Raw genomic sequence first — 26,521 nt, 5'->3', positions numbered from 1 at the left:
TATTTCCACAGCCCTGGGCTGTGGAAGGTCTAGCCTGTTCCACGGCTTTTTCCGGCTATGTCGCTATGTGGCTTACTCACGAGTAGCCAGGAGAAGCTGTGCCATTGGGCCTGGGGGGGGAATTGTGGGAGGGAGGGAGATGGGGGCCAGGGGGGAAATCGGGGGGGGAGAGATGGGGGCCAGGGTAGGGAGATTGCGGCTTGGGGGAGCGGAGATCATGGCCAGCGGGGTATCGGATATGGCAGGCGGGGGCAGCATCGGACATGGCGGGGGGAAATCAGGGGGAGTGGGGAATCCTTTTTTAAAAAAAGAAGTGTACCTTATCGTTGGTGCGCTCCTGCGCACATGGCCCCTTTAAATGTAAAAAAAATGGCCGATGCGATGGGGCTCTCCTTTACCCCGTCACATGTCACATGTAGACAGGAGCGACAGCCTGCACTACTTCTAGCGCGGGGTGGCCCCTCCACATGCCCGGATTTAAAGGCCCTAGGTGTGAAATCCTATTCCAGAAATGCCTCACCCCCTGCCCCCCACCTCATAAATCCAATAGCAATACAAATGGTGGTAGGCGACAGTTGCTGTTCCCCACAGAGAATTTTTAACCCAGATAATATGTAATTATTTATTTGATCTTGTATGTAATGGAATACTACTGCAGGATGAGGTATGAAACAGAAGAAAATGTGCAAATTGGAATGGCATGTGGTGATACATCTGTGCATCACACATTCCACTGAGATTTCTCTGAGAAGCCTTGTTAAGCTTCATTTACTTAAGGGTTTCCCTCCCCTCTTGTTACTTCAGTAAAACACATTAGCATATGGAGCCAGGCCTTGTTCCATTCAGCTCGAGAGCCGTTGTTGAAGTGCATTTGATCAGACATCAGTGTCGTACCCAAAGGCCCAGGGAAACTTTGGCTGCAACGGAAGACATATGCAGACCCCATATCCATGAAAGACAAACGAGATGCCTGCCATGGATGCTTCTTCTCTCAAGAGCCATTACACCTATCATCCCATTGCCCAGTTTTTGTAAGTTCTCGTTATCATACAATATCATCCCAAGCTCACAAAACTGATTCAATTTGATTCAGAGCTGCAGATCTAACAAAGATACCCATTTTAAAAAGTCCATGTCCACTACAGAACAAAACAAAACAACAATGTAACACATGTTTTCATCTTCATCATATCCTAATTATTTCACTGAGGAGACAGTGAGCAAGATCTGTTGATGACCTTGTTCATGAGGCTAGCTCCACCGATCCTAGTCTGTATACATCCAGTCCAACCACCTCCGGTTCAGAAGCAGTCCCTATTGCTTGTGGTGGCAAGAAGCACCCCAGGGGGCAAGCCCTGAATTGAGCAGAAATGACCTGACCCTTCCAGAAAAGGGCAGAAATGCTTGTGGACCGTAAATGTTGGAGTTGGCCACATGCAGACTGGGATTGGCAGAGCTGGCCACACGGGCAAGGCCACCATTGGATCCTGCCCAGTATCCACTACAGAGGGATGAGAGAATGAGGAGAGTAATTCAAAATTAAATGCAACATACTTTAGGAGAAGAGCTCCTTATAAAGCATTTATTCAAATCTAATATAGTTGAAATGTGACCTTAAAGAAAATGGAGAGGTTTGCTACCATTTATTTTTAAAAAAATCTGGCAGGTCAGTCTAAAGACCTATGAAAAGACTGTCCTCAAAGACGTACAGACAGCCCTTCCCCCTCTGAAGGGGAGAAACAGCTTTAAGAGTGGATGGGGGATGGGGAAGGTCAGCTTGAAGGGTATAATCCTTTCCTTTCATTTCATTTTTCATTTTATTTTTTACAAAGTAATGGCAACACAAGATCCACAGTGTCTCCACCATCTCCATCTTTGTTCTGGCCAGGAAGATGACATTTTTCCAAGGTTAGTAAACTCCTGGCCAGTTAGCGACACCCAGCAGGGGGAAAACTCTCACCTTGGGGCAGAGTGAGAGGGTAGCAGCTGATGGAGGGTAGAGAAAGACCCAGTGGGCCTCTCAGCTGGTGGCAAATGACACAATTAGTATATTTTGTTTAAAAGTAATGTGATGCCCAGCTAAGAAGGGTGAATCTCCCTATTTCACTTTCTCCCACATTCAAATTTGTTAAATCTCAAGGGTTTTTTTCTCTTCCAAATATGAAGAACTTTATGCATTTTGGTATATTCTTTTCGAAAGCAAACTGAAACAAAATTCCCTGCCATTTTCAAATTCAATATGTACAAATTAGATGGGTGATAACTTTCTCCTACAGAAAGTGGTGGAAGGAACTAGAGGATCGGCAATCCTTGACTTGTTATTGATCAATAGGGATGACTTAGTGGATAAAGTGGCAGTTATGGGAACTCTGGGGGAAAGTGACCACATCATACTTGAATTCTTAATTATGAAGGAGACAAAAGTCGAGCGTAGCCATACACGTACTCTGGATTTTAGGAAAGCTGATTTTAATAAACTCAGAACTATAATAAGTAAGGTCCCGTGGCAAGGGAGCCTAATGAGAAAAGGAGTACAGGATGGGTGGGAGTATTTAAAAAATGAAATTTTAAAGGCACAGTTACAAACAATTCCAACAAGGAGAAAAGATAGAAGACAACAGAGGAAACCAATGTGGCTCCACAAAAAGCTTAGAGATGACCTGAAAACAAAAAGGGATACATATAGGAAGTGGAAGGAAGGCCAGGCTACAAAAGAAGAGTACAGACAAGTGGTGCAGAAGTGCTGAAATGGCGTCAGGAAGGCTAAAGCTGTGAATGAGCTGAGATTAGCGAGGGATGCTAAAAGCAATAAAAAGGCTTTCTTCAGATACGTGAGTAGTAAAAGACAGGAAAGAAATGGTCCTTCAACTGCTTAACGAGGATGGTAAATTGATAACAGACGACAAAGAAAAGGCTGAAGTGCTCAATTCCTACTTTGCCTCGGTCTTCTCCCAAAAGCGGGTCTATGACCCCCCAGGAAAAAGTGAAGCAGACGTTGAGGGGGCAGGATTGCAGTTTGAGATTGATAAACAAATGGTCAAAGAACACCTAATTTCCTTGAATGAGTTCAAATCTCCAGGGCCCGATGAATTGCATCCTAGAGTAATGAAGGAGCTAGCAGAAGAACTCTCAGAACCTTTGTCTATTATCTTTGCAAAATCATGGAAGACGGGTGAAGTGCCAGACGACTGGAGGAGGGCTAACGTTGTCCCTATCTTCAAAAAGGGCAAAAAGAAGGAACCTGGGAACTACAGACCAGTCAGTCTGACATCCATCCCTGGGAAAATTCTGGAGCAGATTATAAAGAAGTCAATCTGTAAACACCTTGAAATCAATGCAGTGATTACTAGAAGCCAACATAGATTTGTCAGGAACAAATCCTGTCAGACTAATTTGATCTCATTTTTTGATAGGATAACCTCCCTTGTGGACTGTGGGAATGCTGTGGACGTCATATATCTTGACTTCAGCAAAGCTTTTGACAAAGTACCACATGACATTCTGATTAACAAACTAGCTAAAAGTGGGCTAGATGGAACAACTATTAGGTGGATTCACAGTTGGCTACAGAATCGGACTCAAAGAGTACTTATCAATGGAACCTTCTCAAACTGGGGAGAGGCAACGAGTGGGGTGCCGCAAGGCTCAGTCCTGGGCCCAGTGCTCTTCAACATTTTTATTAATGATTTGGATGAGGAGGTGCAGGGAACGCTGATCAAATTTGCAGATGACACCAAATTGGGTGGGATAGCTAATACCCTGGAAGACAGAAACAAACTTCAAAGTGATCTTGATAGACTGGAGTACTGGGCTGAAAACAACAGGATGAAATTTAATAGGGATAAATGCCAAGTTCTACATTTAGGGAATAGAAACCAAATGCACAGTTACAAGATGGGGGACACTTGGCTCAGCAATACTACAAACAAGAAAGATCTTGGAATTGTTGTAGATTGCAAGCTGAACATGAGCCAACAGTGCGATATGGCTGCAAGAAAGGCAAATGCTATTTTGGGCTGCATTAATAGAACTATAGCTTCCAAATCACGTGAGGTACTGGTTCCTCTCTATTCGGCCCTGGTTAGGCCTCATCTAGAGTATTGTGTCCAGTTCTGGGCTCCACAATTCAAGAAGGATGCAGACAAGCTGGAGCGTGTTCAGAAGAGGACAACCAGAATGATCAGAGGTCTAGAAACAACGCCCTATGAAGAGAGACTGAAAGAACTGGGCATGTTTAGCCTGGAGAAGAGAAGATTGAGGGGAGACATGATAGCACTCTTCAAATACTTAAAAGGTTGTCAGACAGAGGAGGGCCAGGATCTCTTCTCGATCCTCCCAGAGTGCAGGACACGGAATAACGGGCTCAAGTTAAAGGAAGCCAGATTCCAGCTGGACATCAGGAAAAACTTCCTGACTGTTAGAGCAGTGCGACGGTGGAATCAGTTACCTAGGGAGGTTGTGGGCTCTCCCACACTAGAGGCCTTCAAGAGGCAGCTGGACAACCATCTGTCAGGGATGCTTTAGGGTGGATTCCTGCATTGAGCAGGGGGTTGGACTCGATGGCCTTGTAGGCCCCTTCCAACTCGGCTATTCTATGATTCTATGATTGTATGATCTACTCCCAGCATGGAGAGGACTACATGCCATGTAAAATATTAAAGATCAAGAGCCTGTTGGGAAAAAAGTAGGGGTGTGCACGGACCCCCCGCTCCGCTTCACTTGCAGATCCGCCATTTTTCGGATCGAGCCGCCCCCCCCCTGCTCCGCCCACTTCCGCTCCGCTCCGCTCGGAGCTCCGGATCCGGATCGGAGCTCCGTTTTTCCCCCCCATAGGGTTGCATTGAAAGCTAAAAAAGTATACAACTTTTTTTCTGTTCAAGTTAGAAACCTCACATTTGGCACCATGACACCTCATGGGCGTATACACATGCACGCCAAGTTTCAAGGCAATCCCATCATCCCCTGATTTTTGGCGAATTTTTGAAAATCGGGCACCCCATTCACACCCCTTGGGATAGCTCCGTCAATTTGCATGTTAGAAACCTCAAACTTGGCACCAGGGCAACTTATCCATGTGTCCACATGGACGCCCAGACTCAAGGCAGTCCCATCATCCCCTGATTTTTGGCGCGGCTCTAACCTCTAACGCACCACCCATCACACCCCTTTTGATAGCTCCGTCAATTTGCATGTTAGAAACCTCAAACTCGGCACCATGATAGCTTATCCATGTGTCCACATGGACGCCAAGTTTCAAGGCAATCCCATCATCCCCTGATTTTTGGGGAATTTTTGAAAATCGGGCACCCCATTCAGACCCCTTGGGATAGCTCCGTCAATTTGCATGTTAGAAACCTCAAACTCGGCACCAGGGCAGCTTATCCATGTGTCCACAGGGACGCCCAGACTCAAGGCAGTCCCATCATCCCCTGATTTTTGGCGCGGCTTAACTCACCCCAAATTGTCCCATTCTACAACTACGTAAATTTGCATGTTAGAAACCTCAAAGTCGGCACCATGATAGCTTATCCACGTGTCCACATGGATGCCAAGTTTCAAGCAAATCCCATCATCCCCTGATTTTTGGCGAATTTTTGAAAATCGGGCACCCCATTCAGACCCCTTGGGATAGCTCCGTCAATTTGCATGTTAGAAACCTCAAACTCGGCACCAGGACAGCTTATCCATGTGTCCACAGGGACGCCCACACTCAAGGCAATCCCATCATCCCCTGATTTTTGGCGCAGCTTAAACTTTTTAACTCACCCCAAATCAAGTCCCATTCTACAACTATGTTAATTTGCACGTTAGAAACCTATCCTTTGGTCCCATGACAGCTTACCCATGTGTCCCCATGGACACCAAGTTTCAAGGCAATCCCATCATCCCCTGATTTTTGGGGATTTTTTGAAAATCGGGCACTCTCCAGTATGTCAGGGATTTAAAGTTGCAATTGCAGACAGCTCAATGGGGCCAGTTCCAAGGAAATCCCAACATGCCACGAGATAACCCTAAATCTTCTGGCACATTTGAAAAAGGGATTATTGAACTTGATAAAGTCTAAGTGAGTGCAGGAAGGACTTCTCCCCTGAGTCAAAGCAAGACACATACACCATCCCTGCAAGGTGGGAGGGGAGAAGGGAGGGAAAGCAGGCAGGCAGCATGCATTGTAGTGCTGCAAGGATGGCTTGAGCACTAACGCATAGCAAACCAACCCGTAAGCGGGCGCAAGGAGCAAGTGAGGCAAAGATGGCTGGTTGTTTCTTTCTAAGCCAGTAGTTACGCCTTGAGGGGCACAGAGGAGGACGACTGGGAGCAAGCGTGCCGGAGGGTGCTGGGCACGAACCGCAAAGCCCATCTCCCAGGCACCAGGCGGGCAGAGCAGGCGAGGAGTCAGTCCTGGCAGATGCCCCACCACAGCAGCACCCTGGGGGAGGCGGGCAGACGGGCAGGCAGGCAGGCAGGCATGCGTTGGTGGGCCCAGAAAAGCTGGTACCTTGCACAAGTAAGCCATAGATCTGCGGGGGAGTCAGTCCCAGCAGATCCAGCTACCTCACAAGGACGGCTCCCAGCAGGAGAGGAAGCCTGCTTACTGGTGCCAGCCTGAGCCTTGCTGCTTTCAGCACACCTGCTCCCTCTTTTCATGATGACTAATAAAATATTAATACTACTAATAATATGTATAAGGTACTACTAAGAATATGTATAAGAAGAATATAATATGTTTAAATGTAGGGAAATGGGACAAGAAGTGTGTATGCTGTATAAGAAGAATAAAATATTATACTACTAATAATATGTATGAGAATATACTAATATATATACTACTAAGAATATCTAAAAGAATATAATAATATGTTTAAGAATATTACTAATAAATGTAGGGAAATGGGACAAGAAGTGTGTGTATGCTTTCCCCAAAATGCTCAATCTGTGGCTGCCTGTTGCACTTCACAAAAGCAGCACACTCAGTCCAAGTTACACAGACAAGAAAAAGAGAATAATTTTTTTGGGGTATTTTTTTGGGGGGGGGGTATTTTTTGGTATATAGAAGATAGAAGGAAACACAATCAGGATTTAAGAGAGGGGAGGGGGGAAAAGAACCAACCAAACACTACTACTAATATGTATAAGAAGAATAAAATATTAATACTACTAATAATATGTATGAGAATACTACTAAGAATATGTAAAAGAATATAATAAAATATGTTTAAGAATATTACTAATAAATGTAGGGAAATGGGACAAGAAGTGTGTGTATGCTTTCAAAAGAAAGCTTTCACAAAAGCAGAACAGTCGGGGGGGGGGGCAACCAACCCAACTCACCAAACACACACTCCAAAATTTAAAAATAAAGTTTATATTAAATCAAAGTAAGGGAAAAACACAGGGCAAACTAAGCTGTAAGACAGAAAGAAGCAAACAAACACACACACACACGCCAAACTAAATCTATCCTAATCTATCTCCAAAGTCCAAAGCAGGAGCACTAACTAACTAAGTGTTCCCTCCACGAACGCCAACCCACAAAGAGACACAAAACAGAAAGTTCTCAGGGTGGGTCTGCCTTAGTCCCCCCTCCAACGCTGGGATTGGAGGATGATGCTTTCTGAGGAGATCAATTCTCATCAGGATTGGGAGTTGAATGTGCCTGTCATCGCTTCCAAAAAAAAAAAAAAAACCCCAAACCCCGATTTTTTAAAAAATATTGCACAAGAACCACAGGACGCAGAAAGTTGAGAGTAGTCTCAAAATGACCCCCATCCACGACTCTCTGTGCACAAGAATTTTCAGAATGATAGCTTAAACCCCCCCCAGTTATCCCCGATTCTTTTCCGCAATGCAATCCTATGGGCGAAAAGCCGAAAACGCCGTTTGAGCCGCGCGGTTGACCCGATTTTCAAAAAAATATAGCACGCGACCCGCACAACGCAGAGAGGTGAGAGTGGTCTCAAAATGACCCCCATCCACGACTCTCTGAGCACAAGAATTTCCAGAACAATAGCTTCAAAAAGAACGTAGTTATCCGTGATTATTTGCCGCAATGCAATCCTATGGCAAAATGTTTTCAAGATGGCGACCGGAGCGCTCCGCCTGAACTAGGAGCTCCGAAAAATGGTTGCTTCTCTTCACCTTGCTTCTAGGGGTCCGCGGTCTGCTCCTACTCTGCCTCTGGGTAAGGCGGAGCAGGCCAATCCGCTACTGCTTCTACGCTCCTAATCGGAGCGGATCACACCCCTAGAAAAAAGAGCTGGCCACCGTAATTCAACATTAACATGGTTGAATACTTGGGGATTCAAACCCAGCCTTTTAAAAGCAAAGCATTCAAAGCCCTGAGCCCGGATGGATGAAACTGTCAGTTTCAGTTTCTCCCACATTTGCTCCATCCAGGAAGCAGTTGTTATCTGGCACCAGCATTTGCTTGGCACTGGTTCGAGGAAACGCCTCAAGCATAATAAGAGATGGCAAAGGAAGGCGATGCTGGCAGCTGCTAAATGTTAAATGGCTGGTAAATAGAGGGGTGGGGATTTGCTGTCCCCAGGAAGATCAGGGCACCCAAGGGGGTGCAGTTCAGGGCATGGAATGAGGGCCTTACCCAACGTAAGGCAACTGTTGATGAATTAGAAGCATAAACAAAGAATTTACCATCATTCTTGTTGAAAGGAAAGTACTGCTGTTGTATTTCCTTCCTTCCTCTTATTTAAAACTTTCAGAGTGCCTTACAAGTTGCACAATAAAATCTTCTTTAACACACACACACACACACATATAGACAGAAAAACATCTACAAACTCCTAATACTTACACAGCATGACAACCTCAAACTAAGAAGAAAAGCAAGAGCTAAATAAAAACTGAGCGGAACATCTTGACAAACCGTCTGACACAGCCTGTCAGGCTGCACTGACATAATAGTCTCCAATGGGAGAGAGTTCCTCCATTTTGAACCACTGTGGATAAGTCTGCATCTGCGTACTCACAGAAGAGATCTCCTGTGGATACGGCACTCTTCGCAAAGCCTCCTGAGAGGGCCACCGCACACTGGGGGAATCATGTGGGAGAAGGGGTTCCCTATGGTACACAAGACCCGGATGAATGGTTACCATTGCTGTATCAATGTAAAATATAGGCCTATTGATGAATCTTGTTAGTTGGGTGTCATTTCTGAATCCATTGGAAAATACACGGCATATTTTGATGGCATGTTACATTTCCTCAAGAAGGTGTAATTTTGCTATATGTGTGCATCATGAACTTATCTATATCATCTAAGGCTCTCCTCCAGATGCTTCCTCTAAAGGAGGCTCTGAAGGTAGAAACAAGGGAAAGGGCCTTGCCAATTATGGGTCGATCTCCCCACAGAAACCCACCTGGTGCCAACGTTCTTAATATTTCAGCAACAGGCTAAGACCTTTCTCTGCTCTTAGGCATTTGGCAGCATACAACAAGCTTTATAATCAGGTCCTGTTGTTGTTGTTTATCGTTCAAACTGTTTATATATAGATTGTTTGGGTGTATCTGTGTACATGTGCATGTTGTCTGTGTATATGCTTGTATGTTATATACGTTATATATAATATTGTATTTTAAGGTTTTTATCTTTATCCTGGTTGTGCTTTAATATTGTATTTTATATTATGGTTTTATACTGTTGTTTTATACTTTGAATGGTTTTAATTTTTGTGAACCACCCAGAGAGCTTCAGCTATTAGGCGGTATAGAAATGTAATGAATGCCTTGTGCAGGGACCAGGGAAAGTGGGTACCTTATATTTGGCAGTGAGTCAGGCATGAAACCAGCATGTTTGAATTATCACTTGGCAGGGTTATAGTCTGTCTTTCATACAACTAGGGGATTCCACAAATCAGCCTTCGTCCTCGATACATTAATACACATACTTGTGTCGGCACAGAGAGTGACTTCTGTTGATGTAGCTGCAGCAACATCTTGTGCATGGCAAGTGGGTTTGGCCAAAGTGCCCAGAGAGCTTTGGCTATGGGGTGGTATATTATTATTATTATTATTATTATTATTATTATTATTATTATTATTATTATTATTATTTATAATAATGAGTTCCTACAGGTTCTGATTGAAATCCGGAATGGATCCACCACTCCACTGAAATTGGAAACACCAGCCCCCACTGTTTGAAGCACCTTGCAAGCCCCAAACCTAGCTGGTGGTTCAGGTCTAAGTTGGTGGTTCATAAGTTGAGCATGCCTGACTTAAGAAGCTGTGGCCCTCCAGATGTTCTTGACCAACAGCTTCCAGGAATCCAACAACATCTGGATGGCCACTGGTTCCTCATTGCCAATCCTGTCCATTGTCTTTAGTGGGACTATTCATTTAATTATGATAAGCAAGACTAAATCTATAGCTAGTAAACACCAGCTGCTCAAACAATATCTTAGTATATACTGTATAAAGATCCTCCTGGACCAGTTCAAAGCATCAACAGCTGCAACTTGGTTTCCCAGTTTCCTTGCTGCCTTTTGCATTCTGGCTCCCAAACATTTGTGGAGTTTAGAGAATTTTAGGCAAAGCATGAGTCTGTTTGCAGTTCCTCCCCCACCTTTACCTTTTATGTTTAACAGATGTTGGTAGAAAACAATTAGGCAAAGATCCAGAAGACTTAAAAACCTTCAGCAATTAATTATAGCACAAATGTATATGAGGAAATTTACATTAGACATTTTCTCAGAATAATTATGAAACAATTGCCTAATAGTGAAGTTTCTACAACTCTTCTAACAGATGGTCAGGAAGTTAAAGTACATCAGATCATGGTTAATCAGCAACCTTAATAACCATGGCATTCACAGCTATCAATCTGTTCTCCCATCTTAGAAGTTGGTAGAAGCTGTAAATTGATGCGAATCAGGGATTGGATGAGTATTTACATAATTCTCTAGTCTGAAGATTTCTAAGCATTGAAGACAGTAAACAGCTTTACTACTATATCATCAGAAGATTTCAAATATGCATCATAGGAAGCTGCATTATATTAAGTCAGACCATGGCCATAGCTAGACCTAAGGTTTATCCTGGGATGATCCAGGGTTCGCCCCTGCCTGAGCACTGGATCCCCTGTGTGTCTCCTAGATGAACAGGTTTGACCCCTGGACGATCCAGGGATAAACCTTAGGTCTAGCTGTGGCCCATGACTCCACCTAATCCAGTACTGGTATTCCAAATGGTGGCAGCACCACAGTGTCTCAGCCAGGATCCCCTACACCAAGGCAGGAGCCACACTAGAAGTGCACTGACAACGGTTGGGGCCCATGATACATCTACACCAAGCAGGATATAACTATGAAAGTGGTATGAAAGTGGTATATGGTATGTGTCAGTGGGCCCCAACAGTTATCAGTGCACTTCAATACTGCTATAAAGCAGTAGTGTGGCTCCTGGCTTTTATATACCACTTTCATAATGCAATATCCTGCTTGGTGTAGATGAGCCCCAAGTCTCTTCTACTTGGGGGAAAGCACATGTGTTACTTTAAAGCCATTGCTAACAGCTATGTCTGTTTTACTATTGAAATCTAGGATAAGAACAAGAGATCCAATCCAGATCAGAATCAAAGTATGGGGGCCTAGGCAGCCTTTAACCCTTCCTCCCGGCTCTGATTCTAATCTGGATTGGAGGACCTGTGCCTGCAATTCATATTGCCAAATATTGATCCATTAAGGGTAATGAATTTAGTCAAGGACACCCATCCCAATATGGATTGGGATTGCAGCTAGGAAAAGAAAGGGTTAAAGACCACCACCCCACATACTTATTTTAGAGTTAAAGAAGAAATAAATGGTAGCTATAGCTTTATTTATTTATTTATTTATTTACTAGCTGATATGCCCGGCGTTGCTCAGGTCCATGAATAATATTTATAACATTTATTTGATATATAATAAATTTCTATGCAATTTATTCAACTTTATGTTGGTTGTTGTTTTTAGTTTGGTTGAGTTAGTAAATTGTTTTCTTAGAATAAACGGGAAATTGTGTTAATAAGAACTGTATTATAAATTAGAGCTTCGTGATAAACCACATTTTTTGTTTAACCTGAAAACCCTACACCTCCCATCATGCCTTGGCCAGAGCAGCCGTCTAAACTCCAAGAACAATCAGGACACACAACAGCCTTTCTATCAGCTTAAAAAGATGCTAACCTAAAAGTATGTTTTCAAAATATACCCAGCATTGCCCAGATATCTGAATAACATATAGTAGGGAAGCGGATCCACCCTCTTAAAGTAGCAGGCTGGTGCTAGGCCTGTGAGTTAACCTTTAAACAAATTAAATTCATTTCCCTCCCCTCTCTTACTCTCACAAAAAACCTGCAAATTAGGCCTGTCCTAGGCCTGTGAGGTAACTTTAAAACAAATTAAATTCGTTTCCTCTCTCTCTCTCTCTCTCTCTCTCTCTCTCTCCCCGCCTCAATTCCTGGTCAGGGCCGTCTTGAAGTTGTCATCATGATTTTCCTTGTCCCCACAGAAAACAAAATCTACAACTCCCAGCATGCCTTTTGTTCAGAGCTGCGACCTCCTTTCTTCTGCTTCCGATGGGGCCTAGTAGCTGAGGCAGCCAACCCAGGTGCTCTCCCTTCAGGCCCAGGATGGTGAGCCACTTCCAGATGATGGCTGACACAGCCTGATAAATCTTCCCTCCCACCCAAGGCTATTGAAACAGAAGAGTGAATGGAGGAATGACTGACAGCTGAGGCTAGAATGGAATGGTGGGTGGGGTTAGTGACAGTTGGGGAAAGTCAGTTAGTGGGGGCTGAGTTAGGACTGAGAGGTGGTGATGCCAGTACTACACCTCCCAGCATGCCTTTGACAGCCCTCAGGTGCCCATGTCCTCTGAGAGGTGCTTTCCTCCTCTTGTGGCTGAAGCTGCTCCTTGACAGAGCATCCAGGACCCAAGGAGGGAAGGTAAATGGCTGTCAGTGGACACACACAACTCCAGCCAAGTCCTGCTGCGACTGCCTCAGCCCACACTTCTCACCCAAAAAGTGCTCCATCAGGAGCCTGTACTGACGGGCACTTATTATTATTATTATTATTATTATTATTATTATTATTATTATTAATTTATTTATATAGCACTTATATTATTATTTATTTATTATTTATTTATATAGCACTTACCCCCCTTCATCAAGCTTGTTTCAGGGGATGCACAGAGTGCTTCCCTTTCCTCCCTCCCTCCCTCTTAAAGATAGGGAGACATTTTTCTCCCTCTTTCAAAATACTAGAACCCGGGGTCATCCCATGAAGCTGATTGGTGGGAGATTCAGGTCAAATAAAAGGAAGTATTTCTAGACACAGCACATCATTCAACTATGGAACTCACTACCATCAGGAGGGGATCTACACGTTGTACTGAAGGCGCTTGCATGCGCCTCCAGTGCGCCCCCAAAACGATGGTGTAGATCCTGCCCAGAAGAGACGGAGGAAGAGGCGGAGGAGGAGGAGGCTGGGGAATCCGGCCACGTCCTTGCCACCGCCCACCTCCCCGCCGGCCTCCTGCTGCCAGCGAAAGAGCCACGCGGGAGGAGGAGGCTGGGCAAAGTGTGACTTGTAGATCCCCCCGCTGCCAGAGACTTTTCTACCAGCGTTCAGCGGCTGCTTACCTTTTCCAAACCGCGTAGATCGCAGGTTCTGAGCTTTTCTTTTGCCACTGGTGTGTGTATGTGTGAGGGAGAGAGAGAGTGTGGGGGGAGGGGGAGGGGGAGGCTGGAGCTAAATCGTGTTTTGCCTGCAACTAACCAGATTCCGATAGTTGTCCCCTTCACCCTCCTACGTGCTTGTCTCTCTGTCCGGGTGGCTCTTTCGCCAGCAGCAGAAGGCCGGCGAGGACGTGGGCGGCGGCGGCGGCAAGGACGCGGCCGGATTCCCCAGCTGCCTCCTCCTCCACTTCTTCCTCCGTCTCTCAGGGCAGGATCTACACCATCGTTTTGGGGGCGCACTGGAGGTGCACGCAAGCTCCTTCGGTACGATGTGTAGATCCCCTCTAGATGTAGTGATGGCCACCAATTTGGATGGCTTTTAAAGGGGGTTGGATAAATTCCTGTAGGCAAAGGCTATCAATGGCTACTAGCTCTGATGGTTGTGTGCTATCTCCAGTATTCGAGGCAGTAAGCCTGTGTGCACCAATTGCTGGGGAACATGGGTGGGAGGGTGCTGTTGCATCATGTCCTGCTTTGTTGGTCCCTGGCCGATGGCTGGTTGGCCCCTGTGTGAACAGAGTTCTGGACTAGATGGACCCTTGGTCTGATCCAGCATCAGGGCACTTCTCATGTTCTTATGTCCCTGGGCTCTTGACAAATGCCTTCCCCCAGTTTGCAACTCCATTCACAGTGGGCAAATTGGGAGAGGACACTTCACCAGTGTTTGTGTGTGGGTATGTGAGTGGGTGTAAAAATGAATTGTTCAGGCAGGAAGAAGGCTGTCCTGTTCACATTTTAAATTCATTAAACTGGCTTCTAAAGAGCATTGAGCATGGAACATTAAAGAAAATGCATTTCCGTCCCAGAAGTCCTATCAGTCACATAATGCCCTAGTTTGTTGTGGCCAATTTTCAACCAACAGCCCTTTGAGAAAAGCATTCAATTCCATTACATTGCTAAAGTTAGAAGCTCAGGCTTCCAGTGGGATGTCATAATAATACCACAACAATTAACACAGTGCTGTAGCACTTTAGGATAGTATGACCTTTTTAGTAATGCTTTATTGAAGTGACAAACGCAGAGGCAATATGGTCATGCATCTTAATGATGTTTTGACCTGAATTTATGTAATTATCCAGTAAAGCACGCTGCTGTTTAAAAATATAAATAGCATTAGTCCCATTGCTTCAGCCCCTATGGAGTCTTGCTTCCCTAATGATTTTATTACCTCACCTCACTGAGAAATTTTATTCAGGCCCATCCAAATTTACTTCAAATTTCACATAGGTAAAACTGAGTGGCAACTGTTAAGGCCACAATTCCAGTAGATGAAAGTCCTCTGAGGAATTTTGCTAGCACTGTTGCAATTCTGAGCTTGGATCCCAAATTTTGTTCCACCAGCAGGAACAGCAGGAGACCACTGGTGGAAAAGGACGTTTGCATCTTATCCTCCGTGGGCAGCTGCAGAGGAGAGGTGTGGACGTGGAAGTCCCATTCTAAAAGTTATATCCTTCCACTTGCAGAACAACAAGTTTCGGTCCAAACCCTTTTACATTATTAGTATTAGTATTTGTATCCCACCATTCTTCCCATTCTGAAACAATGGGTGGAAATAAAACAACAACAACAACATGTTTAAATTGCTTCTGTGTTTCATTTGAGCCAGGCCTTCAAACTGCCACTGTCTTGGCACCCATCAACCAAAAGGAGAGGCCTTACAGATGTTCCCATAGCAACTCAAAATCCACGTGACCAGAAGAGGCAGGAGCCATCAAAGGGCCAATCCAATGCCAGGGCCTGATATAAGATCAGATCCTTTTTCCCAATGTGAACAAAGTTGCTGTGGGTAGCCAAGCACATTTTTACACTGGACTTCCTGCCTGCCTGCCTGCCTGAGATACTTTCTAGCCTTTGGGCCTGAACACTTGACATAATGTGAACTATGAGCCAAGAAGTCTCAGGTTAAAATTTCACCTCATCCAATAACTTCTTGGTCAAGAGCAAGCTGTTCTCTCTCAGGCCTTAGCTAGACCTAAGGTTTATCCCAGGATTGTCCCGGGGTCATTCCTGCCTGCTCCCTGGATATCCTGTGTGTCATTTACATGAACAGGGATGACCCCGGGACGATCCCGGGATAAATCTTAGGTCTAGCTAAGGCCTCAGTCTCATTAATCATCAACCAGAGATAAGGAGTTAGAATTACTGACTTACCATTCAGAAAGTATTGTAAGGTTTACTGATATTAATAAATGTATGTAAAGTGCTTGATGTACTCTGAAACACTGTGCCAATGCTAATTGTTATAATCACGTAACTAACATACTATAAACCATGTAGACACAGATGCCAATGGAGATGTGGCTCCTTTCATACCCATGGACATAATCACACCTGGTGGAATGGAACACTTCCCCATGGCATGATCCCAGATTGTTGGTGACTATACATGAATATTACACCCACATAGTCTTTCCCACCCAATCAATACCCCACCAGAATTTTCAGCTGGTGATTATCACTTCTTTTCTTCATTGGTATTTTGCACAGATTCTGCAGAAGCATTCTCCATCACTCATAAAAAGCAGCGACCAACAAACAATAGGAGCTCATTGTCATTGAAAATATTAAATACATTTAATCTCTCCCCTACTGTGTTCAAATTGTTCCAGCTCATAAAAATCCTTTTTGGAATAAGTTGAGTCCTTGGCATATTTAGTTCCCATTAGAATGAATTGTCTCTCTTTCTGGCAGTTTATTTCATTATGTAAATGATCTGTGAAGGAGACAATATAATGTATTAGACCAAAAATGGGCCTGATATTTGAGAAGTAATAAATTTGTTTTGTTATAGGTTACTGTAGACATAAAAGATTATCTGCTGCGGGGAAGTGGTATAACTGATGACATCAGTAGATTTGTGCTGATCTACTAAGCCTGAGCATCCAATCAACACTGGAATTCCTGAGCAAGCTAGAGCTTCTCATTTTTCATCATCCATACCCCTTCCATCACAACGTGTATGTGTTCACATACGATGGATCTTGCAGGCATCTGGTTGGGGCTCAAGGCTCAGCGAATAGACTATTTACTGTACGCCTATAAGGTTGCGTAAAATGGGCCTACTTATGGCTGCCATTCGCGCAAAATGGCCCTTTACATAAAAAGATGAGCTGCCATTTTCTGCGGAAGCTGAACAATAGGATGCCGCTCACCTGTGGACCACCCAGAGGTTCATAGCACGTGGCCAACAGGCGGATGGCTGACAAGAGTCCAGCGAGCAGCTGGCAGAGTGAGCAGGGATGAGTTGAGTTCACCATCCATCACATACCATACATTGCACTATCATCTGCAGCCCATCAGCACTTTTGGGGGGCAACACTGACAAAGAGGGTGTATGCTAGCAGAGAGAGTCTTCCCTTGCAATCCTTCAAACCTCATTTTATCCTATGCCATGGAGAAGGATGGTGGAATATCTAGACAGGAATGTATACCTGGAATCAATTTCGGGTAAAGTAACATAGGGCATATTCCAATTTCTAGATTTAGGAAATGTTAAAACACGTTTTAAAAAGTGGGAGCCAAAGGAACAGCACATTGTGGTAATACACTAGCCTTGATCTTGCTAGATGCTGATGGTGATGATTTTCAAATTCCATTTTTATCTTACCTCTTTCCACATATGAGTTCAGAGCAGTATTGACAGTTCACCCTTTCATTTCATAATAATTCTGTAAGGTAGTTTAGGATGAGAGAGGGAATAACACTCTGAGTTGAGAAGTGGTTATACAAGACTAATAGTGTAATCTAGATTACAGTGTCGTTCATATTACAACTCCAAATTCTTTGCCCATGGTGATATGCTCCCCTCTCTACTGATTTTTAGGAGAACCTCAGAGACTCTTTTATTTTGGTCACCATTTTGAATCATCCTAGAACTGTTTTATTCTGCTGATACTAAATTGGATCCAGACTTGGTCATCTCTGGAGTACATCCACTGAAATTAATGGGAGCAATGATTAATTCAAATCTCTGATTTTAATGGATCTTCTCTAAGTATGACTTGGTCTGAATCCAACCCACACTTTTAAACCATGGCGGCTATAATATGCTGAGGGGTGTTGTGTTTTATATTACAATTTTATAATATTGTATGTTAAAAAGATGTTGAGCCCCATTGAAATGGCTAATGTAAATAATATTGTATATTTATAGGTGGCCTATAAATAATGAAATTAAATAAAAAATAAAGAAATGTGCATATACTTATGTCCACCAGTCTTATGTAGTATGTATTGGGTATGCATCTGAACACATATTGCAGACTGCAGGGCAGACTCTGTATCTGATCTGTGCATGCACCTATACTAGGTCTACAGAACTTCAGGCTTGGGAGCCAAATCTGCCCCTTCCTGTACCGCCTCCCCCCCCCCCATTTCTCACAAATTCAGGTTGTCCCAACTTTTGACCATTTCCTCCCATTCTAAAAGGTTGAAATGTCTCTCCTGAAGTTTATTTACTGGCAGTAGGAGCTCTCAGCTAAAATATGTGTTGCATGTTTTCTCTTTTGGTCCTGCCGCTTTGTCTTTGGGCCCACCTCCTTTGCCTTCATGCCCCACCCACCATTCGGATGCATCCATCAAGAGCTTCTCCAAAACAGAATTAAACCGTGAGGTTGAAAGTGGTTCTGCAACCTGGTATAGTAACTTACAATGACCCTGGTCAGATGACTTGCTAAACCATGGTGGTTTGAGCTAAATATTATGGCTTAGTGTGTCATGTGGCTGCCTATATGTTTCCAAGCCCAATTCAAGGTGCTGGTTTTGACCCTATTAAGCCTTACACAGCTTGGGACCACAATACCTGACGGAACACCTTTCCCGTCATGAACCTATCCGAACACTATGTTCAACATCTAAGGTCCTCCTCTGGGTGCCTACAATCGGAGGATGGCAACAAGGGAGAGGGCCTTTTCAGTGGTGGGCCCCCAATTATGGAATGATCTCTCTGAAGAGGCTCGCCTGCACCAACATTGTTATCTTTTCAGTGCCAGGTCAAAACTTTCCTCTTTTCCCAGGCATTTAACAACATATGGTGAGTTTGTTTGTTTTTAACGGACCCCAGAATAGCTGTTTTATAAGGATACTGTGTTTATGCTTTTTACGTTTTTAAACTTTGTATATTTGTTTTAATGATTACTGTTTTTAACTTTTGTAAACCACCCAGAGAGCTTCAGCTACGGGGCGGTGTATAAATGCAATAAATAAATAAAATAAATAAATGTGAACCATTCCTAACCATGGTGGCTACATGAACACAGTTTAAACACACTCACTAACCATTTGCTGCAAAAGGGTTAGTGGCCTAATCATGCCTTAGTGTGTTGTCTGAACAGGCCCTATATGATAGACTGGAGAATGGTGTTTATATTAGACTTCTAGCCAAATGGAGTGGAGGAAACAGTAAAGAATGATGCACCGTTTGTCTCCTACAGAGAGAAGTTCCTGAACTGCAGTGCCTATAATCTCCCTTTTAATTGCCGGATGGGTTTGCGTTCCTCTAGCCCTGTAACGAACATGGCGAAAAAGTCAGACACAGTTACCAAGTGGGCCTCCAATTTCTGTTAAAAAAAGTCAAAATGTATCAGATGGCACCTTTCCCACTTTTAACCTTGAACGTCTTCATGTCTGTCTCAGGAAGGCATATTAATCTTAGAGAAGCTTCCTCTGTATTATATTAATCCTTATAAAAACTAACAATGAGATTTTAAATTATCTTGCCTAAACCTTGTGACAGATGTATCACAAGGCTAGAATTAGACAATAGGGCATGGGAGATTAAAAATAAATAAATCCTGACATTCTTCCCCCTTCATCCACCCACCCACAATAGATTTTGTATCTCTCCCCATCATCATTTTATTATAGGGCTTCATATTCTGTGGTTTTGTGGATTTTTCCAGGTTTTTAAGAAGATAGTAAAATACAATGTGAAGAATTACATGTTCATTAAGCCTTATTCCTTCTTAGCATTGATTGGCACAAGAAGAAAGATAACACCTTCATTTTTATTAGGGGTGGGAGGCGGCTGTTTTAGTAAGAGCTGAGCACAAATGACCTCTTGAAATTTCCCATCCCATTTTTGGGTAGAAAAATTAGATGGACAATTTCAGCAAATTTATCCAGGGGGAGGAAAAACTCTCCAGCAGCTCCCCATAGGTAGGGCTCACCATTGATAGGGATTGCAGCACAGCTTATATTCCTAAGAAGTTTCATTCTTCTTATGGTGCTATCACAGCAGCAAATGTGTTGGTGACCTGGGCCCCATTTTGCATCCACCATACCTAGTGTTGTTCCAGGGATCATTGGGAGGAGAGGAAAAGTGGTGGTCACTACCAAAAGGTTTAGGATGCAGTCCTATGAAATGTGCCCTGCTTGATCATAAGCCTCCAAACTCAGAGGCTTACAAATATCCAATGAAGAGCAGGAGACACAAGGCATAGCGTTTTAGCTAGATGGGCAATTTCACTGTCTAGCAGAAGCTTCAGAGAGGGGGAGGGAAGGTGGCTGGAGATATTTTGTATTCCCTCATCCCCAGGAATGCCTCCTTTTCCCTATCTTCATGCTCCATTTTGCAGTTGACTTGGGTTGGGTTGACTTGTTTCAACTAACTGAAGAGCTGTGATTCTAAGGGCTCATCTACACCAAGCAGGATATTCCACTATGAAAGCGGTATATAAAAAGCAGGAGCCACACCAAGCAGGATATAGCGGTATGAAAGCAGTATATGGTATTTGTCCCAATACCTTTGTCCCAAGGGACCCAATAGTGGTCAGTGCACTTCAATACCGCAATAAAGCTGTAGTGTGGTTCTTGCCTTTTATAAACTGCTTTCATAGTGGAATATCCTGCTTGGTGTAGATGTGCCCTAATTGTTAGTCCCTTCCTCCCCCACACAGGCTTGGCTTTATGACCATGAAGGATACTTAGAAGACTCTTAAACAGAGAAACCAAACAGCCCTATTAAAAGATCTGATCTGATAGGAAGTTCCCAAGTGCAAAACCAACTTTCGATAACTGCATCATTAAGTGATCATTTGTATGCATGAAAAGCTTATCACAGATCTGATGACTCAAGGAAGAACTATGCGTTCTTAGAAACAAAATGTCAAGTTAATCATCATGTCAAATTCCCCCTCTCCAACATTTAAGCCATCACTAGGGGTGGATGAGAATTTTGTTTCAGTTTGGTTTTGATAAGAATTTATCTTAAATTTGCTAAGTTCCCTGTTTTGGTGGGTGGGGGGGAAGAACTTGAAAATTTAAAATAGTGAATGTGGGAGAAACTGAAACTGACATACTTATCCCTTTAGTTCCTAGCCTTTGAGTGTTTAAACATCTGGGTTTGATTCCCTGCATAATCTGTCATGCTTATGGTACCACCACTTTTTGGCAGGCCAGTACGTCATGATCCTCTCCATGCTGGAAATAGCTGTGCCTATTGAACATGGCTGGGTACAGATGGGTGAGAATTTCATTTCAGTTTATTTCTCATAAGAATTTACCTTCAGAAGTGGGTAGGTAGAAGCTGACTCACACCCATGACCCTGCAAAGGACCCTACTCAGTGGGGTGTGCTATAGTCCCAAAGCATTGAGGGGGAAATTGGGCAGAGGCACCTTATGTCCAAAGTTGCCTGTGGATCATGGGGAGAGAAGGGGTTGGAAGTTCAACTTCTGCCCACCCCTTTCATGGGTGAATCTCTGGATCCAACCCATTAAGGTTTTCTCTCCCCCATCAGCAGCAACTAAAGATATGAAGATGGAGTTGGGAAATATACAGGTGTTTGTTTTTTTAATAACAGCACTGTGTTTCTTGCATCATTTTGTTCCATTGACAGACAGAGTGTTCATTGTTTCATGAGGTATTACATGATGAACATGTATGTGTAAACTCACCCTCAGAAGTTGTGCTAAACCTGTCAATATCTAGTAAATTTCCTCTATTAACCTTAGAAAAATCAAGTCTATCTTATTTAAAACTGTCACGGTACGTGTGATTATTGAGCAACTCATTTACACATGGTTGATTTGATGTGATGCTAATAGCAACCATGATCGCTAATGTGCTAGACTGGAGAAAAGAGACTGCAGCCCTGAGTATTTTATATTATTTTCTTTTCCACTTAAGGCAACAAAGGCTGTATTAAACTATCAAACTCAAGAAATCAAACCACTGTATCTGCACCACACACTCCATCCCACCTCTTGAGGGGAAGAAGACAGAGAAAAATATTTGCCAGAGATTGTTTTTCTCTCCAGTGAAAGGAGGAAGCATGGGAGAAGGTTGCTTCTTTTAAAAAATAAATAAATAAGTAAAGATATAGAAGGCAAAACCATTTAGATGTGTGTAAAGTATTAGAAAAGGATAGAAAAGGATAGGATAGGATAGAATAGAATAGAATAGAATAGAATAGAATAGAATAGAATAGAATAGAATATTTGATAGCCAGAGTACTTAGTATGATTTCAAAAGACATTAATTTAAAAACAACATTGAAATAGTCAATTTCAGACTTTGCTATTTATTTTTTGTTATTAATCTGTTTCTACAGGTTCACAAATTAATTAGCATCCCTTAATGACTTTTTCAAAAGGGTGATATTTTTGTACCCAAAGGACACACCTGACATTTATAGACCTGGGATATTATATTCCAGATTCCATGGTTCTTCCATCACACCCCACATGTTTCTTATTGCACACAGTACTTGGCAGCTCAAAAGCAAAATCCTGATGTTACTTTTTCCAAGACAGTGAAATGCTCCTTCAAAGTAACTTATGTAATGTGGAAGAGCCAGAAACATTTGAATAGCAACTCATCAGAGCCATGAACTCATCAAGATCTTAATCTTAGGCCTTAGCTAAACCTAAGGTTTATCCACGGCTTGTCCTGGGTTCATCCCCGTTCATATAAATGACACACAGGATATCCCAGGAGCAGGCAGGGATGATCCCAGGATAAACCTTAGGTCTAGCTAAGGCCATAGTGTCAATGAGAGCTTCACTCAATGGATTGAAGACTTTATTTATTTATTTTTAGAAGTTATCTTTCTTTTTCTCTAATGTGAAAGCCAGAACACAAAGTTCCGATGCAGTTCTTAGTCTGCACAGCATAGTCATAGCAGTAGTCATTGGTTCCATTTGAGAAAAACACAAGCTGAACATTAAAAGGCAATAAATCTCTGACAAGTTCAGGCAACACTTGAAATATCTCTTTCTTCCTTGACTATGGCTAGAACCAGATGTTAAAAGAATTTCATGGCGGCTGCTGAAAACAGCAGCCCCATTAGGGGCTTAAGGACAAAGGTCTGCAGCCCACTCACCCTGAATTATCACTCAGAGAGAGAGAGAGAGAGAGAGAGAGAGAGAGAGAGAGAGAGAGAGAGAGGTTATGGGACATAGCAAAGAGGACTGGGATCAGCACCTGGTGCTCCCTGGGATGAGGTTGCTCACCATAGCATCTTTCGGGATTTTTCATAATATTGGATAGTTAGCAGGTGGCTGATATACGTGTACATGGCTACAGATGCTCATTTTATTATCTTTACATTAAGCACATAGCAGCCTTCACTACAACTAAATACTGTAGTACTTATTCCCCAGTAAATATGTTTGACATCAGGGCAGCAGAAGCAATAGTAGCAATGGTAGTTATTTACATGGGGTTTGCAACATCTTTACCTACAATTTTCCAATTTCTCTAAATGGGACGGCTCTCCCTCCCCATTCACGGTTGAGGGAGAACCAACCCGCCCTCCTCTTTTGTTAGCGAGACCGCCCTTAGACCCACACGCCCCCAACAAAGGATGGGATGGTCTGATAGAATGCAAGGACAGCAATACATGGAAAGGAGGAGCACATTTATTTCACATGGAGGGAAAACCGCATACCAGGCATGGCGAGTGTGCTATAAATCGCTGGTGTGATGGAGGCCTTTGTTTTATTTATTTATTTATTTATTTATTACATTTTTATACCGCCCAATAGCCGAAGCTCTCTGGGCGGTTCACAAAAATTAAAACCACAGTAAAACACCCAACAGGTTAAAACACAATTTTGTTTAAGAGGTTTTGTTTAAGAGCATAAGAAAAGCCCTGCTAGATGAGACCAATGTTCTATCTAGTCCAGAATTCCACAAGTAGGATTTGAGTACAACTGCATCTTCCCACTCATATTCTCCAGCATTTGTTATACAGAGGTATATTGGCTCCAATACTGGAAGTAGCATATAGTCATCAAGACCTTAACCTCCATAATGTTCATGTTTTAAATCAAGCATTTGAGTCAGTACAATAAAGTGGAGGCTGGTGGCTTCAGTGTTATTGGGCAGTGAATCCACTCTGGGTTTCAGTCAGAAGCAGTCAGAACTCTAAGAGAACTATCCAGGGTGCTGAATCCTATTCCCAAAATAGGTTCCATCACCTTAGATAGTTCCTTTGAAGTTCTGGTTGACAGACATCAGAGCCACCAGCCTCCACTGATTAGTGGCATGCTAGAAATAGGAAGGGAGTCTATGGCCTTTGCTAGACCTACCTGAAAATCCGGGAAGAGGCGGGGAAACCTCACATTGTGAATAATGCAAGATCTTGCCCTCGTTTGCATGCAAGGTGTGACGAGCTCAAGAAGAGAGGTGTTGTGCCCGCCATTTTTTTATTTTCTTAAAAGGCTGGTTGCGCATGAACGCTGGAGCAGAAAGGTAAGGGTGCTTTTTTTGGAAAAAAAGATCTCCAATCCCCCCACCCTAGCCCTGATGGATGCAGCACTCCTGGCCCCGCACGAGTAATCACATGGAGCCAGGGAAAGCCATGGAAACAGGCCACACACTCGCAGTTTTGGGCTCAGCCCGAGACCGCGGGAAAAACTGGGCCCAAAGTGTAGGGCTTTATCCTGGGGCCAGGGAGGGATGATCCCTCCCTGAGTCTGGGATAACCACTGGTCTAGCTAAGGCCTATGGTACATTTCAAAACTGATCCAAGCACAATTAAGGGAGTTTTTCTCAATCAGCTGGCTTTGTAAGCGCACGACTGGTCAAGTAATATATGTGGTAGCAATGAATGTTCTAGAGCATTTATTTTTGTTTGTTCTTGGTTTGTTTTTGTTTGTTTTTACAAACTGGTTCCCAACAAGACAGAATAGGGCTTACATCATGGATTGGCTACTGATATGAATACTGATGTGAGTGTAATTTGGGCCACAGCTAGACCTAAGGTTTATCCTGGGATCATCCAGGGTTCGCCCCTGCCTGAGCACTGGATCCCGTGTGTGTCACCTAGATGAACAGGTTTGACCCCTGAACAATCCAGGGATAAACCTTAGGTCTAGCTATGGCCTTGTTTGTTCTACCCCATTGTAACATGCAGAAATGTTTGTTTCTAATAGTATACCACATATTCTCTCTCTCTCTCTCTCTCTCTCTCTCTCTCTCTCTCTCTTTTTTTTTTTTTTTTTTGCACAATTGGGTTCTGAAGTTACTTGTTTGCAGCTGTAGTTACAACGTTTGGAGCAATACATGACTTCAGAACTCAACTGTTTGCAAATTTATGGGTGGCAATGGGGGTGTGGAGAAATGCATCACTGCTTCTGTAAGAAATGAGGTTTACCTAAACAAATGTCTATTAAATTCAAGAGTTCCCTCAAACATGTTCTTGCAGTGATATAATTGATACATACAATGATATATATATATATATATATATATATATATATATATATATATATATATCAGATGGAGAGGTAAGACAAGACATGTATGCAAGAAAGGGGGAAATATTTCAGAAGGGATTTGAAATGAGTCAGAGAACTGATGATCCAAGGAGATGCTACAAGGCTGTCACTTCAGATATAATGTGCCACTTTTACTGGAACAACATATATTTTTTATTACTCAGGGTTGCAAGACAGAAGTATTTACCCTTCAGCTGTCAGCTTGATAGGTAATTCCACGGCAGCAGCAAACTATAAATTCGCTTCTCTCAGGTTGCAGAAAAATTGGCCAGAAATAAGATTCTTTTACTCAAGTTTGCTTGCTAAGTTTTAACCTAGTTTTGGAAGTGAAATAGAATAATTTTGGCAATAGAATGGTGATTACACAAGATGAAGCAAAGCCTCCTTAAAGAATCATATCTCTTCAGGCTGTTCACTTCCAGGAGTATCATACAAGAGATATTGTTGGGCTTAAATTGTATTAGTCATAAACTGTATGACATTCCCTACACATACATACATTTTTTTTTCTGCTTCTGACATAGAATTTTTTGTGTACTCTCTTGACCATCCGTCTTGCTTGTGTGCTGACGTGCATAATCCCCTTCTACCATGCACCATTTTAATGTGTTTTAAAAGTGTTCACACTGTGCATACCAAAATTCAGTCATCTTTCATAATTTGCACTTTTCCAAATTTTACCATGGAGTTGTCCAACCACAAAATACATACAAAAATGCATTGGTTAGAGAAAATAATATATGAATTTACTAAATCCTTTTTTCAGGCTTTATTGTAACCATGGGGGGAGCTTATTTTACTTTTGAACACACTGGGAGCTACTTCTAAAGAAAGATCTGTATGAAAATTATTATTATTATTATTATTATTATTATTATTATTATTATTATTATTATTATTATTATTATTATGAAGACAACAATTAGTGTGTTACCATAAATAAATGCATTCTTATATAGGCTGGGCAGTTCAATTTCAGTTTTTTCTCTTGAGAGGAAAATATATCCAATCTTTGATTACATTATGGGTTCTAATTATTTTTATGGCATAATTGCTTTGAT

The sequence above is a fragment of the Elgaria multicarinata genome, chromosome 7, assembly GCF_023053635.1.
Source record: "Elgaria multicarinata webbii isolate HBS135686 ecotype San Diego chromosome 7, rElgMul1.1.pri, whole genome shotgun sequence".
NCBI classification, from domain to species: domain Eukaryota; kingdom Metazoa; phylum Chordata; class Lepidosauria; order Squamata; family Anguidae; genus Elgaria; species Elgaria multicarinata.
This window is presented reverse-complemented; position numbering follows the sequence as displayed.